General features: G+C 34.0%; 1 protein-coding gene across 4 annotated transcripts in view; it reads left to right on the plus strand.

Moving 5' to 3' along the window:
* The first annotated feature begins 1922 nt into the window (after nt 1-1922).
* LOC140441272 (ATP-binding cassette sub-family C member 4-like) overlaps nt 1923-15349 on the plus strand; it is a 132504-nt gene continuing 119077 nt past the window's right edge. For all 4 annotated transcript variants that reach the window (XM_072531885.1, XM_072531886.1, XM_072531887.1 and 1 more), the window contains exon 1: nt 1923-2007. The gene's annotated coding sequence lies outside the window, so the exon portion shown is untranslated. The remainder of the gene's footprint in view (nt 2008-15349) is intronic.

Raw genomic sequence — 15349 nt, forward strand, 5'->3', positions numbered from 1 at the left:
CAGCATGCTAGCCGACACAGCAATCGGCAATCCTTACGGTAGACTTACACACAGTGGGAAAGTATTTCCGTAAATGGAGCCTTCAACCAAACGTTACCAAAACAGAGGTTTCCAGTTTTCATCTAAATAACAAGCTTGCAGGAAGAACACTAAATATCCAATTCGAAAACACCACACTCGCTTACAATAAAACACCAAAGTACCTTGGGGTGACTCTTGACAGAACCCCATCTTTCAAGAAACATATGTCAACAACAGCGGAAAAACTGAAGTCCAGAAACAACATAGAAGTTGTGCGGTACAACATGGGGAGCATCGGCTTCCACCTTGCGATCATCTGCCCTGAGTCTTGTTTTCTCGACCGCAGAATACTGCTCTTCAGCCTGGCTTAACAGCCCACATACACAAAGTAGATGCCCAATTGAACAGTACAATGAGAATGATTGCTGGTGTTATCAAATCCACCCCTACACAATGGCTCCCAGTACTGAGCCACATTCCACCACCCAAACTACGACGCATACACTCCCTCACTAGTAAGTGCAAAAAGATACTTAGTAACGAGATCCTGTCAATTCATCAAGATATAGATGCTGCCAACGGTAACCGTTTACGCTCCAGACGACCGCCAATAAAAACAGCACAGCTTGCTGTGGAAAATGAGTTTAACTTAACGACCACTTGGACTAGAGAATGGATGGAATAGCAACTTACCCTGCATCACACAAAAACCACCAGGTTTTGACTTACCACGCAACACATGGACTATGCTGAACCGAATCAGAACCCAACACGGCAGATACGGTTACATGATGCACAAATGGGGTAAACGACCATCCCCACTCTGTTACTGCGGACAACCCCAAACCATCTGTCACATTACAGAACAGTGAACAGTGTTCCACAAGATCCTATCAAGGCAGGTCAGAGGATTTCCTAATGGCGACTCCAGAGTCGATAGAATATATAAATAAGTTAGATGTGCGTTTGTAAACATATATGTAATGTTTTATACAAAATATATGTAAATTTAATGGAAATGTGTCAAGTGCCATACGATAAATAAAAAATAATTATCCCATTGATACATTTATTTTCTTTAATATTTCAGAAATTATTAACCCTAGTTAAAGGTATATCATACCATAATTCAGAAGTATTGATGTTTTTGTCAATTTTTCATTCGTTGCCTGGAGTAATTGCGTTAAATTAGAGTTATGCAGCTGATTTGTAAAATGCGATTATCTCGAAAACTTTTAGTTTTGAAATAATAGTAATATTTTTTTTTTGTTAAAATAATGTTTATTATTTTTTGACACAAATAGTGCTAACTTGAAGAACAAGAAAGTTAAGCGCATATAGATGCTACATATGTAGCATATGTGGCGCCATCTATTAGCTGCATCAAAGTATGCATCAAATTATAATTTCTCACACTCATGAAAACTTAGTTGTAAATTTTTATACATATATGTTCACAAACATGAAGATGTTGATGATGAACATGTTCCAAAAGATTCCGCGGTTAGTACAATTAAACCTAAAGCTAAGATTAACAATATTAAAAAAATAATATTAACCTCAACAGGCTTCCGGGTTGAACCGCATATTTTATTATCGCACCGACCTTCTCTCTGATGTCTTTTTATCACTAATCACTGTAGTGCATTGGTATCAAAGAAAATTTAAAAAATAGTAATTGAACATATTCGAAATTTACAGTAGTGGTGTACAAAAATAAGAAGAAATATAGTTTTAACGTTGTGCTGAACATTTTGTTATAACTAAGATACCACGTTTTGCAGTCCATGTTACGATTTTTTGACACTTCTAAGATTCAAACGACTTAATGTTAATTTGTCAGTTTGTCATTAACTTGAAACTAAAGTTGTAGGAAAATTTAAATAGTTCCTTTAAACGTCAAACTATTGTCATTATTTTAGGTGATTACAATTTTACAGATGAATTCATAATATCCAGAATAATTACAAATGTAGTTACAGAAAGGTAATATCATTTAATTTTCCTATAATTGCTTTTTCCCGCTTTACTATTTTTTATGTAATATATTATATTTGTATACTTAAATGCATATTATATACATGCATTTATCATTTTGGATAAGACGTCACTATCTCTATAGTCATATTAAAGAACATAAACATTCGTCTAAGCAACAAAATCGTTTTATGTGAGATTGTTTTAAAGTCTTTCTTAAACATAATTTTTTCTATTATACATAGAGCAATTTGCAATATGCGGAAAAATAGCTTTATCATATTTGACTCTAATAGTGACCTCATTCTTTACCAACCATTTATACCAACTATTTTACCTATTTAATTGTAATTAAATTTTACCACGTCAAATTGCAAAGAATTCTTACATACCTCTTTAGCTTTTCAGACTACAAGCCCTTGATAAATTTTTAATGGGTTATTTTACTTAGTATAAATCACATATAAATTAATACTACAATATGTAATAACAACTCTTTTTAACGTTTGAGCCTTAGATTTCTCACCCTGCCCTAGTCAAAATGTACGGCGAAAAAATGAATCTATATTATTGTGTATGGAGGCCATACGGTGTCTAATTATGGAAAATGAGAAAAAAGTTTTCTGAAAATAAAAAATTTTCACTGCTCCTGTTACCAATATCTTCGTACGGCATTACGTCGCAGGTCATTATCTTTCTAAAGTTGGTATTACATAATATATTATTGTTTTGTACGTGATTTATTCTATGTCAAATGTCCCATTAAAAATCTCCCATGGGCTTGTAGACTGCTTCACGTTAGCAAACGCCATATTCTTACAAAATTAATTGTGTTGATTATTGTTAATAATGACGTGTTTAGTGCATGCCCCAGTTAGTTACCTTTTAGCTGTAAGTAGTACTATTGTGCTTGTGTTTCGCAGTGAACTAGTATGAATTCGACGGATTAAGTAGGTGAGATAAAAACTTTACAAAATGATTTTGACCAAATCTTATTTTAGTTGTAGTGACGAATTATTTTATTCTTTTATTTTTACATCCGTAGGTGGTCCTTCATATTAATCTCTTTTTTTAACTTCCACTTTGAACAAACAAGTTTTGTAATGTGGTCGATAGAGGTAATTATATACAAGCTTTTGGGAATGATTGTAAGATTAAGCTCTGGGTGAGCACCAAAGCACTCATCTGATAAAAATTATTTGTAAGATCGAATCCTGCATAAAGGATGTTACGCGGGATTTCTATTCTATCGTAATCCATTCCCCAGACATAACCTGGAGCCATTCTCAGTTGCCACCCAGTACACCAAGAATGCCATTGCAATTTGAAATTAACCCTGCAATTGCGTTTTTACATTTTGTATGCACAGCTATATTATAAATAAAGGCAGACAGCAATTTCTTATCCACATATAAATAACCTAGTTTATTTTTTATCTAAATTATTAGATTTCAGATCCTATATTACTAGAAGTTTCACTATTTTTTTAAATTAAACTTTTATTTTGCACATAAGGAGAATGCAACAATTTTATACAGGGTGGCCGAACGAAAATGAAACAGGGGCAATATTAAAAACTAGGACACAGGTCAATTTTTGATTAAGAAGTATTTTCTATTATTTTAATTTTTTTTTTATTTTTGTTAAGAGTAGTAGTTTAGACATCACATAGTGTGGATACACATAGTGTGCCACGTATAGTTTTGTTTGAGTATCAACTCTCGCTTATAGTCTGAAAGCTATAGACTACAAGCCTATTAAACATTTTTGATGCGTCATTTGATCCAGCATGAATTTAATATAAATCAATACTATATATATACAAGGATTTCCACAGTTTTCACTGTATTCCTTCACTCAACCGTTTTCTCCAATTTTTCCTGTTTAGCCAGTCCCCTTCCTGTAGGATTCTTCTACTCATTGCTTCGTCCACCTCATCTCTGAAAGATCTTCGGGGTCTGCCTCTCTTTCTTCTTCCTATCGGGCTCCAGTCTGTTATTCTATTTATCCACCGATTTTGGTCTGCTCTTCTGACATGTCCGTACCAGGTTAACCTCTTCTGTTCGATGTAGTCTATTATGTCGGAGTTCATTCCCATTCTCCTCTTAATCTCCATGTTATTTATTCTATCGCTTCTTGTTACTCTGCAGCTTCTCCTTAGGAATTCCATCTCTGTTGCTCTTATTTTGTTTTTGGTTTTCTTATTTATTGTCCAATTTTCACACCCATAAGTGAGGATACTTCTTGTCATGGTATTATATATTTTTTTCTTTGTTTTCATGCTGGTGTTCTTATCCCATAGTACCGGGTTCAATTTTCGTATGCAGTCTCTTGTTTGTCCTAGTCTATTTTTTATATCTTCCTCCGTTGTTCCTTTGTTTGATATTATGAAACCTAAATACTTATACTTGTCTGTTCCTTTGATTTGTTTACCTTCGTCCATTTCCAGCTGTTTTATTTCTGTATTCACCGTTGTTAGGTATTCAGTTTTCTTTAGGTTTATTTCCATCCCATTCTTTGTATATTCCTGCTCCAGTTTTCTCATCATAAAACTGAGGTCATCCTCGTCTTGTGCGATCACTATTTGGTCGTCGGCAAAACTTAGCGTCTATAGATATTCGTTCCTTACTGGTATACCCATTCCTTCGCACTTTCTTTTCCATGGTTTCAGGGTTTTTTCCAGGAATATTTTGAACAGGGTGGGGGATGTGGAGCAACCCTGTAGTAGTCCCTTTGTCGTCTTAAATGGACTGCATATTCTATTGCCCGTTTTGATAGCTATTTCGTTATTCTTGTAGAGTGCTTTTACCGCGTTTAATAATCTTCGTGCAACTTCGATGTCTTCCATTGCTTCCCATAGCTTGGTTCTAGGTATTGAGTCATATGCCTTCTTAAGATCAACAAAAGCCAGATGGACGGATCTATTTTTGGCCATTCTTTTTTCTATTAGTTGTTCGACCGTGTAAATCAATACTACAATACGTAATAACAACTTTTGAAACTATGCTGCCAATTCTTATCATTACACTAAGCATAGGGGTTCAAATTAAAGGTTCCGCTTTGGATGTATTACCACTGTCCAGCAAAAATGTTCGACGTTGTAAAAAAATTAATCTATATGTTAATTCGAAACGTTGTGTATGAATGCCTTACTGTGTCAAATTACCAAATAAGCAAAGAATTTTCTGAAAATAAAAAATTGTCCCTGCTCCTGATACCAACATTTTTGTAGGGCATTAAGTCTTAAGTCAATATTTTTGTATTACCTATCTAAGTTATAAATGCCGTACAAAAATGTTTGGCCAAAAAAACTTACCCCCTTGAGTGGTAAGTTTATCTTACCTGTGACTCACATGTACGGCATGGTTTCTAATGTTGTGGTATTGATTTATATGTGATTCATGCTGGGTCAAATAAGTCATTAAAAATCTCCCATAGGCTTGTAGACTATTTGTCTATACAGTGATGAGTGTCTTACCACCCGGCAAAATAGCGGAAAGATAGATAGAAGACAGATTAAGTTATGAGATAGTACGAGATAAGGCTAGTTATTAGACGTGTCTATTTGACTTCAGTCATAATTATACGGATGACCTCGAAAATATTTTATTTTAATAATTTCTGATGTTAGAATAAATGATTAAATATATTAAGATATATTATAGTAAAAAACATTAATTAGTAGCGATTTTAAATTATAAATCTTTAAGTTTATTTAATAATAAAAATAACTCAACTGAAATATTTGACTAAACTAAATAAGTATGTTCAGTCTGAAAACAATAATTATTGTTGTATGTGGAGTTGGCGTAATAGTTAGAGACGTTGTCTATTGATAAGAAGACTGGGGTTCAATTCACACCAAGGATAAAATTTTTGTTTTACTCAATCAAAAATAATAGAAAATGTGATACATAACAAGTTTTCAAAAAACAAGTTTTCGAAAAACTCATTATTTACAATTTATTTTTATTCCAATTTTATAAAATAGAAATACAAAATATTTCAAATTCAATTCCAGTTTTACAGTCTTCAGTTGTGAATGGAAAATAATCCATTGAAGACTGTTTAATGTCAAATCCATCAACAGGTACCTGCTTTAAAGCTAACCAAATTATCAAGCCTTCAAGTTATCAAATAATAACACATCGAGAAGTGTTTTTTACGGTAAACAGAAACTTTTTATTGAAAAAACAATTCGTGAAAAGGATTTTAGCGGTCGAGGAAAAAGTGCAAATTGTTGTCTGGCATGTGAATGGATTATCAGACAACATGATTAGACAACAATTTGTAAATATGTTTCCAAATAGGCCGGCTCCAGCACGATCAACAATTCAGTCTAATATACGTAATTTTTTTACTTATGGATCCGTATTCGAGCCAAGAGGAGTTCGCAGACGAAGGGAGGTAAATCCAGATTTGGAACTAAGGGACACTTTGATTTGTGCAAGTATTGAGCAAAATCCTACCCAATCAACACCTCGTCTCTGAGAACAATGTGGAATTCCGAGATTTAGAGTAGGTGAAATTTTGTAAAGACATCGATACCGTCCCTATAAACTTCATAAATCCAACGAACAATTCCCTGGGGATCAATATAGACGTTTAGAATTTTGTCAAACTGCAATGGAAATGTCACATCTAGATGAACATTTTTTAGAGAACGTTTTGTTCACCGATGAATGTACGTTTTCATTGCATGGCCGTCACAATTCAATCAATGCTAGGTATTGATCTCGAGGAAATCCTCGTCAGATTTATGTCGCTCGTACCCAGTGTCTTCGAAAAGTAAATGTTTGGGGAGGCATAATAGGGAATCATGTCATTGGTCCATTTTTTATAGACGGTATGTTGACTGGGCGGAAATACTTGGAACTTCTGCAAAATGAAATTGTCCCAGCCCTTTCTAATTTACCAATACCTTTCGATTCCATATGGTTTCAACACGATGGTTGTCCTGCACATAATTCTCGCATCGTCAGTGAATATCTCAGTGCGACTTTTCCCAATCGATTGATTAGTGGCCACGGATATTTTTTTATTTTTGTAGAATTTTTACTTATTTAAACATCCTTTAAAAGTTTTTACTTTATTTTCGAAAGTACGACGATACTGTTTTGTCAATAAGATTTTTTGTTTTAACTTTAGTTTTTGTTTAGTTTTGTTTAGTGATCCAAAGCAAAACGATCTTTGCATATTTTCAAATTATTAAAAAAAAAAAGAAAACCACATGTGGGTTTTAAACTCTAATCGTCTGCGATGTCTGTATCGCAATGTTCTAATTCTTACCACTAATCTACGAAGGATTTATAATTATTCCGTGACAAGAGTGTATGAAATTCTTCAAATCTTAGTAGAAATTATTCTTGGTTAATAATTTAAAACTTTAGATTAAATAATCACTATTAATTAAATTATTTTATTCACATTTTTGCTTTATTGTGGTCAATCAGTTTTTACTTTATGCGAAATTAAAAAATGGAAACACGTCACACATTCGACGTTACTCATAATAATTATGACCGAGGTGATTTAGCTCGAATCTAACGTCTAAAGGTGTGAGACTATCGATAGTGGTAATGTAATGTAATATAAATTATAGGTTTTTCCGATTATTTCTCACCTCTACGAGTTTCATCTCTTTTTATTTCACAAGGTAACTGTGTTTTCTATCTCTTACGTTAAACAGCCGGGTGGTAAGACACTCATCACTGTATATGATCTCAAATGTACGTTTAAATTCTTAAATGTCGATATAAAATAAATATTATTTTATGCTTTTAAAGCTTATAATATTTTTCTAGTTCTTCTGAAATTAAAATAGCTTAATACCTCTTACATACGGAATTTTATTTTAACGTGACATAAAATAAACCGAAATTTCACGTATTATTCGATAACTTAGTTTAAAGCTGCTTTGACATTGACATAAAAATACTCGATATTATTACATTTTGCCAAACTTGTTAGGGAGTAATCTGATTATATACTCGTGTATGTCAGTTTTGGAGATCCTATATTTTCTTGTAAATGTCAAAGGGTAAGAATATACAAGTTGGAGCTTTAAGTGAGCAGCTTACGGTAGTCAGAAAAAAATCGATACATGAAGTTTTATTGGAGAGCACCTGAAAAATATTACTGCTAAATGATTAGCCGGGAAATTAGTTGATTTAATAAAAAGTGAGAGACAAAAAGCTGCTCCTTTTTGTGTGTCCGTGAAGATTTTCGGCACGTGAAAGCGGATACACGTAAGTTGTTGCGAGATTTTAATTTAGTAAACATATTTAAAATAATAATTTATGTCATATTATTATAACATTGTTCTTTTGCTAATTTTTGCTTCCTATTGAAAACATTTTTATTGTATTTAATTCACAAGGAGCGAAAGGAGAAACATTCTTATATAGCTGTATTCCTTTTTCTTCTTCTTCTAATGGCACTGCATCTCTTTGTGGATCTTGGTGTGCTTAATAATAATGTTCTGCTATTCTGCCTTATTGGGTACTTTCTTTTGCCACTGCCTGATGTTCATGGTTTTAAGATCTTTCTCTACATCGTCTATCCATCTTTTAGGAGCCTTTCTCTTGTTCTATTTTCTTAAGGTTTCCATCTCTAAATTACTTTGGCAGCTTGATTATTTGGCATTCTTTCTAATCTAGCTGTATTATATCGCGCGGAGCGAGGGTGGCGAGAGTCGACACGGATTCAGGTATATACCATAATGCGGTCATTGCACAGCATCATAAGTAACGCCGTATATTATGTATATATATATATATATATATATATATATATATATATATATATATATATATGTATGGGCGAAATCCCATTGAATATCAGTCTTGTTCCTATACGCGGGGCTCTACAGGAATCTACCAACGGTCGCCAGCTGCTCGTGAAAGTAAATATCAATAATCCCCAACATACAAAGTAAGCACGGTCTTTAAATCCAAAACCCCACCACTGAACACCAACTATCACCCTACTCAAAGTGCGTCAAAAAGATAAAGGACTTTCGATAACGTCCGAGGAAAGATTCGATAAAATAGAGGAAGAATTCTCAAAAGTGAATTGGGATATTGTGGGAATCAGTAAAGCAAGAAAAGGGGAAGACAGTCTTATCACAATCCCATCAGGCCATTTACGGTACTACAAAGGAGAAGAAGAATCGACAGTTGGAGGCATCGGTTTCTTTATTTACAAAAGAATTGCCTACAAACATAATTGTGTCAACAGACCAAATCTCAACAATGGTGGTCTACTTAAACATCAAAATAAGAGCAAGATATATCCTAAAAATCATTCAAGTGCACTGCTCTACTACAGAACATCCAGACAAAGAAGTCCAAATATTCTACGATAAAATTTCCTATGCAATCAAGGAAAATCCCGACCACTTCTTAATAATAGGTGGCGACTTCAACGCCAAAATAGGCACTAAATAATATAATTAAACCCTTTGAAATATTATTGAGAAATTATAAAAGGGAAGGCAGAGCTAACAGAGGCAAACAACTGTTAAATTTTTTTTTGAAAAACAATCTCTCTTAAATGAACATCTTTTTAAAAAAGAAAAACCGCAGAAGATAGACATGGGAAAGCCCTGATGGAAATACCAGCAAGGGAATTGACTATTTCTTACTTAATAAACAAAAAGGAATTATTTAAAGATGTAAATATGTTAAACCAGTTTAAAACAAGCAGTGATCGTAGGGTACTAAGAGCGAAAATAATGATATCGTCCGAAAAAGAAAGACTCAATGTGATAAATAAGAAACAACCAAAGAAATGGACCAATCCAACATTCAGAAGTTCGAAAATTATATTGATAATTTATATTAAAAGACACAACAACAGATATTAATTTGTTGAACAAACAAATAGTCAACACAATACAACAGGCACAAACTAAATATTGCCCAACAAACAAAAAGGATGAAAAACTAAGTCAACTTACGAAAATTCTTATAAACCAATAGGTACAAACGAAATACCTGGGACATGAAAGTATGATTGGCAGGGATAACCAGACTCATGAACTAAAGAGAAGAATCGGCCTTGGGTGGGCGGCATTTGGAAAACTGAGAGAAACTTTTAAAAGTGAGCTGCCTACATGCCTAAAGAGAAAGGTATTTGATCAGTGCGTCCTCCCAGTCCTGACGTACGGAGCAGAAACACTTACTTTAACAAAAGCAGCAGCTACCAAACTGAGAGTCACGCAGAGAAGAATGGAGCGGTCCATGTTAGGAATAACTCTGCGAGACATCAGGAGAAGAACCGGAGTGACTGACATAATCGAGAAGATAGCCAGACTAAAATGGAGATGGGCAGGACACATAGCCAGAATGACAGATGGTTATTGAAATGGAGGCCAAGGGAAGACAAGAGAAGCGTCGGTCGACCACCTACAAGATGGACTGACGATTTAAGAAGACTCAATAAAAACTGGATGAGAGCGGCGCAAGATAGACGGGGTTGAAAACATGAGGAAGAGGCCTATGTTCAGCAGTGGACTCTTGAGGCTAGATGATAATGACAAACGAAAAGAGGATGATAGTATAAGCAAAGAAGGGCTAAATAAAATAAATAATAAGACGACTATAAAGGCAAGAATAGAGCAAAATAAGGAGATAAAAGTTTTGACAAAGAGCCTGCAAAAGGGAGACATAGAAATTAATAAACAAAGAAACAGAACTGGAGATTAAACTACAAACAGAGATGAAATATTAACAATAAACGAACAGTTCTTCACAGAGCTATATATATCAAGAGAATACGCAACCTCCAATTACAGTAAAAACTGAAATACTAAACACACGATCAAATTTAATGCCCAATATAACAAAATCAGAAATCAAAGAAGTCCTGAAGAATATAAAAAATAATCTAACCCCAAGAGAAGATGAAGTAGTGTCAGAAGCATTAAAAATTGGAAAAGATTTATTACTTGAAAAAATTAAACTACTTTTCAATATCTGCCTTCACACCGCCAATATTTCAACAGACTGGAACAACGTTACTATGATTCTATTTCCCGCGTCAATTCCCGCGCCAATCACCACGCTAATTCCCACGCCAACCTACACCCAAACTACGTCACCATCGACGGTATAAATGACCCTTCCTCTATTCCCAGCACCAGTAATGCATTGATTAGTAATCAGTGTAGTAGTGTCTCGGGGCTTGGGAAACTGAGACCTCGGAAGTCCTGCAAAAGACATTGAAGAGGATGTCGAAAGCTCGGCGCAATGATAATCGACGTGGTTCAACCCATAAGACTGTTAAGTTTAATTTTAATTCTTGTTTTAGTATTATTCTTAGCTTTGGGTTTAATTGTACTAACCACGGAAATCATTCGGAATTATTATACAATATATACCTATAGGCAACAACCATTGTCAAGTTAGATACTAATAGTAATCGCATAAAAATAGATCATGGGTTAGAAAATGAGACAAAATGTTAAATAAACTTTTTAATACTGTACTGGAATGCTATTAAGAATTTGAATTGGTTAAGAAAAGGTAATAAAAATAGATGGGGAAAATCTAAATTTACGTTGGTTAAGATGGTACAGGAAGCCGTTGTGGCTACAGAAAATTTAGGTTTAAATATAAACATCTTGAAAACAAAAATAATGACAAATTTGGTAACCAACCAGAAAATCAGTATTGGTGGGCAAGAAGTAGAACTTTTTGGATAAATATAAACAACTAGGACATGAAATTATGATTGGTAGGGATAATTAGACCCATGAACTGACGAAAAGAATAGGTCTTGGGTGGGCAGAATAAAGAAAAATTAAATAAACTTTTAAAAATGAGCTGCCCACATGCCCGGAGAGAAAAAGGCATACTTTCAGTATTGACATATGAAGCAAAAACACTTACTTTAACAAAAGCCTCGGCTACCAAACTATGAGTCACACAGAGAAGAATGGAGCGCTCCATGTTAGAAATAACTCTGCGAGACAAAACAAAGGACAAAGAGGTCAGGAGAAGAACCAAGGTGACCAACGTCATCAAAAGAAAAGCCAGACTAAAATGGAGAAATGAGGCAGGACATAGCTAGAATGATGGATAGACGATGGATAAAGAGATTATTGAAATGGAGACCAAGGGAAGACAAGATAAGCGTTGATCGACCACCTATATGATGGGCTAATGGCTTAAGAAAACAAAATAAAAACTGAAAGAGAGTAGCTCAAGATAGATGAGGATGGAAACACGAGGAAGAGGACTATCTTTAGTGGTAGACTTTTCAGGCTGGATAATAATATCTAAACAATATATTGATATTAATTGTTCGTCATCCATTCTTTTATAGAATAAGAGTATGGGGGAGTATTCACTTATTATGTTATTAATAATATCGACTGGATCCAATGGTACTACAATTTTTTTTTTATTTTGTTGGTGTTATGATTTTACAAGTATGGCGTTTAATTAGAAGAGTTTGCAATTTTTTAGAAATACCAACAAAAGAACAATTACCTCTACTAGATTAAAGCAGAAATTTAAAGCAGAAGAATACGAAATACTATGCAACAGTACCCATTCATTGCGAATAATTTAAAAAAGATCAATTGGGTCAATGGACCATATATTTTAAAGGAAGAGGAAGATGTAAATACCCTTATTGTAAATGAACTTAAGTTTAATGCAAAAATGTAAAATATTTCATTATTTCACTACAACTTCTAATTGTGTTAAGAATTTTCATACGAAATTAAGTTTTCACATTTTATATTTTTAATATATTATATGTAGGGGAGAGTTGGCTAAAATAGGATAGTCTGGTAAAACGGGATACCGACGCTAATTTAAAAATAAGCGGCGCCATCTAATGACCGGGGATATTAATCACTACAAGTACCATCTATTTGAATGCAGCAGGAGGTTACTCTGATTAGTTGTTGATCTGTGGCTTGTGGAAAATGCTAAATTGAAAAAGTAAGGTTATGCTAATTAGTTTAATCCGTAGTTAGTTAAGAATTATTAAGTTTAAATCAACAAAATAAATCCCGGTAAGTATTTTTATGTTTCTCTATATAATATAAGTGTGTTTTGCAATATTTTTGATTATGATAACTGTTTTTTTTGTTGAAAAACTTCAAAATATTTTTCAGTGTTTAGTTAATCAAAATGGAATATCGAGTGGTTGGGTAAAACTGAATACTATCCTGTTTTGTTCAGCCAAAACGTAGATACGTTTTAACAAGCATATTAAATTTAATTTTTTTTAGGGTTATTAAAAGATGGGAAAATATAAAAGAAAAAGTGATCGGCAGTCTTGGAATGAGAAAAGTATGCGACAAGCAGTGGAAGAGATTCTTGGCGGAAGAATGGGTTATCTTAAGGCTTCTAAAGAATTTGGGGTACCTTGAACAACTATTAAAGCCAGAGTAAAAAAAATAAAAATGGAACTCTCGAAAGAGAAAATTCAGAAAACAAAGGACTAGGGCGTCACAGACTGGTTTTCACAGCGGAACAAGAGGAGAAGTTGGTGGAACACATTTTGTTATATTTGGTTTTACTTTGAATAACTTTCGAAATTTGGCTTTTTAGTTAGCTCAACGCAATGTATTAGATAATCCATTTATAAGAGACAAAACAATGGCCGGTAAAGCTTGGTAATACAGCTTTCTAAAAGACATCCAACCGTTAAACCTCGTACCCCTGAGCCAACATCTCTAGCTAGAGCCATGGGTTTTAATAATCCTGCCGTAAAAAATTATTTTTTCTTGTTTACTGGCGTGCTTGAAAAATATAAAATACCACCCGAACGGATTTACAACGTTGACGAAACGGGTATAATTACTGTGCCAAAGAAAAGGTTGAAATGTTTATCATTGCGTGGGAAAAGGCAAGTTGGGTGTATATCTTCAGCTAAACGTGGTGTTCTTGTTACTGTAGAAAATGCTTCTGATGTATTTATGCCGCCTACCTTCATTTTTTCCAGGGCCGGAGCAAAACCTGAGGTGCTAGATGATGTTTTACATAGCAGTAAAGCTTTCTATTATTCGTCAGGATAGATGCAAAAAAAATTTTTTTCTAATTGGTTTACTCATTTTATTAAGTTTTCATAACCCTCTAAAGAACTTCCTGTTCTTTTACTTTTGGACGGACATATGCCCACACAAAAAATATTAACGTCATAGAGAAAGCTAGAGACATTGGTGTTGTAATATTGTGCTTCCCTCCGCAGAACACGCATCGATTGTAACCTCTAGACGTCTATTTCATGTCACCACTCAGCATTTAATATACATCGTCAGAAGTTTAAAAATGGATGCAGCAACATTCAGGTCGACCAATCACAGTCTCCCAAACAGAAAAACTCTTCTCGGAAGCGCATATACGAAAGCTGCTAGCGTCCAAACTGCTGTGAATGGGTTTAGAAAGACTGACATTAAACCTCTCAATCCGGAAATTTTTGAAGACTGGATGTTTGAACCTGCTGAAACTACAAAAACACTGATCAACGATCTGATTATTGGTCCCGTTTTCGAAAATAATCAGCGCTCTCCACCTTGAACACCACCATTATCACAAACCCAAGTTAATGATGATGCAGAAAATAAGAATTCTTCAAATATATTGTCATTCAGATACTTTTACACCACAAAAATCTTGGTGCTTGAAGGTGCTTGAAAATAAGGAAAATTGTCATATTACTCCTCCTCCTCTTTCTTGCAACAAGTTCTGTGCTAATGCGATATCCCCTTGTTCGTACTCTGTCAATAAATTTCAAGTCACTCCCAAAGAACTAGTTGCCCTTCCTTAGGCAGAAAGAAAAAATAACCCTTATGATAAAAGGAGTGGAAAAATAGATGTGTTAACCTCAACACTTTATAAAGAAGAACTAGAGAGTAAAGGTAAAAACTCTATAGTAAAAACCCATCAAGAAACAAAAACTAAATTTGAAAAAAAAAACAAAATTAGAAAGGCAAAGGAAAAATAAGGAATATATTCCAAAACCAAGAAAAGAAAAAAGAGAAAGAAATAAAACAGATAGCAGTTCAGACGAAGACGGAGTTTGCATTTATTGCTTAGAACTATATTCCAAATTAAAATCAGATAATGGTTGGGTACTGTGTGAGCAATGTCGTCTTTGGGCTCACGAAGCTTACGCCTGGGTAGAGAATGATGGTGAGCCACAATCATCAGATTTTTTTTGGTTTTAAACTATAAATTTATTTAATATTAATGTTATATGAATAATGTTTTATTTTTTAAGTCAAAATTTTAAATTCATCATCGTCTTTATTCACATTCAAAAGCCATCTCGTTTTACCCGACCAGGTGACAAAACTGAATACTTTGCCATTTTAAAAAAAATGACTTTT

Source organism: Diabrotica undecimpunctata, chromosome 5, assembly GCF_040954645.1.
Source record: "Diabrotica undecimpunctata isolate CICGRU chromosome 5, icDiaUnde3, whole genome shotgun sequence".
Taxonomy (NCBI): domain Eukaryota; kingdom Metazoa; phylum Arthropoda; class Insecta; order Coleoptera; family Chrysomelidae; genus Diabrotica; species Diabrotica undecimpunctata.